The sequence below is a fragment of the Cryptomeria japonica genome, chromosome 3 (genome assembly GCF_030272615.1).
Source record: "Cryptomeria japonica chromosome 3, Sugi_1.0, whole genome shotgun sequence".
Classification (NCBI taxonomy): Eukaryota; Viridiplantae; Streptophyta; class Pinopsida; order Cupressales; family Cupressaceae; genus Cryptomeria; species Cryptomeria japonica.
In genome coordinates, this window is record NC_081407.1 from 887804915 (window position 1) to 887807309 (window position 2395).

Genomic DNA, 2395 nt, shown 5'->3' on the forward strand with positions numbered 1-2395 from the left:
AGGATGCCAGTTATGGCTTGAGAAAATTCACATAAGTGACAATCCTGTAGATATGTTCGCGAAGGTAGTCACATGGGAGAAGTTGATTTCCTCCTTAGTTTCTCTCGACATTCTTGACTGAACATTGTGGAATTAAGGAACAACCGAGTCCAGGAGTTTTTATCTAGTGGGAGCTACAAGTTCAGCAGTGTCGTCCAGGATCAGTCTCCAAGTGGGAGATTGTTGATATGTGTCGACTGATCATGCAAGTACTGTACACTCATAATGTATCCTCGGCGTAAGAATTTTTTTTGTTGTTTTTTGTTGAAAAAAAACCGACTTTGAAAAAACCCTAAAAAATAACCGACTTTGAGTGTTACCCTAAAAATTGCTTGTTATCAGCGGTTGGAATGTAAAAGGAAACTGTAATGGTGTTGTACTGATTTACTGGATAATAAGAAAATATTGGATGACTGTGTTCTGTGGATGTAGCCCATCTCAGGTGAACCACATTAAATCTTTGTGTTATGCATTTTTTTTCATCTTTTGTGTTTGTATTTGCATATAATTGTTAATTTGTATTTTCTCTATATCTTCCTAAATCCTAACAAAGTGTTTCTTATTTTTATTCAATCCTTGGTACCAGTGGAGTTGTCTATGAAACTATGTACTCCTATACAATGAAACTTCTTCAAAGACTGAAAAATGGTTGTCTGCATATCATTTTTTATTTTTGTCATTAAAGAAGGTTTACTTGTAGTTGATTCTTCATATGCATTTAAAGTCCAAACTGAATTCCAAATGGAATTGTAGATTCAGTGAAAAGTTTTGGTCAAAATTTTCTGCTCAAATCTAGAAATCAAAAGTTATTGTAGATGCGCACTTCCTTTATGTGCTTTGGCCCCTTTGATGCTAGCGTGTCCTTGGGATGTCATCATGAAAACTATTTGAGGATGAATAAATGGGTCCTAGAAACCAGTACACACTTGAATGCATACACTACTTTAAATTTTCCTACTCAAATTAAATGCATGAGATGAAATCAAAACATGAATTTTCTGGTCTACCTTGTCCAACGACTCCTCCATCTCCATGGTAGTGTGAAGCTCCTCTACACATGGTGGCTGGAAGTCTCATCTACAAGATATTTTCTCTATATCTCTATAGAAATGAGTACAAAAATACTCAAAGTAAATAGTGGAAATAACACCTTTGGGGCCCACTCCTCGAGTATATAGCCAAAATTCACCCATTGTTTTATTTTTATTTTTGTGGTGGTTTAGGCTCATCCTCATTCCTATTTTTACCCTCTTGGATGGGGGAAAATGCATGAGAGGGTATCTCTTCACACTTTTATCAACTTTTTCATCCAACTAATTGACAAGTTCTTAAGCACTCTTCTCACTAAAGTGGCTTTTTAAATTTTTGCACTTACACATATTTGGTTTTGTAGTGTAGTACTTAGAACTTCACATTTGATGATGTAGTTTTTCACTAAGCATTGGGGAACCATTCATGTTCATCTAATTGACCTCTATGGACTCTACAAAATCCTTTTTTATGGTAATTAATGCACTTTATCTATTTCATGTTTTAGATCGTTTTAGCTACTTTAGTGTAGTTGATTATGCCGAGAGGCATCTACAATGACATCAAAATGTCCGTAAACAAAAATCCATTTTTGAAACAATTTGACATGCAAATGACGGGTAAATGCATGAAATATGCCATGTTTCAACTATTGTGGAGGTGTTATTTTATTACTCCAAATAAAATAGAACCCTTGCCACTTGTCTCTAACTAGATTCACAACTTTTTGGATGCAGGACTTTAATAGATTTGTATTCTTGGTGTTTATTATTTTAGAAGAACGTTTATTTTACAAATGATTTTTTTCTATTATAAGATATCTCTTGGCATATTTTACGTATATTTTTTAAATACAAGTATACCATTCCTTATAAACAATCAACTCACTAAAGTAGGGGCAAAATGTAGTGTTGCAAATTGCATCTTGTACTAATTTCACACTCATGCATTACACTCGATGCATTTATGACAAAATTCATGGTTGGGGATTTCATAGGAGAAAATTAGGAGAATTCATAATGAAAGTGAAAATGATGTTGGGTCTTCCCTCTTGTAAAATCATTCTAATGTGGAAAATGAATTCATTGATTTGTGGTTGATGATTTTGAATTTTGAATATATGTGGGAAAGAATTGGTCATTTCAGATCATAGTTGCCATTTTTGTCTAATTTCTATGGTGGCTTAAATGAATTTAGTTTTATATTTGGAAATGAGACTTTTTCTTGAACAAATAGTATTAAACTTGTAATTGAAAAATAAATATGAATGTCAATAATAGAAACATAAACATGAATAGTCTAAAAGACTTAAGATTGCAATGTAACA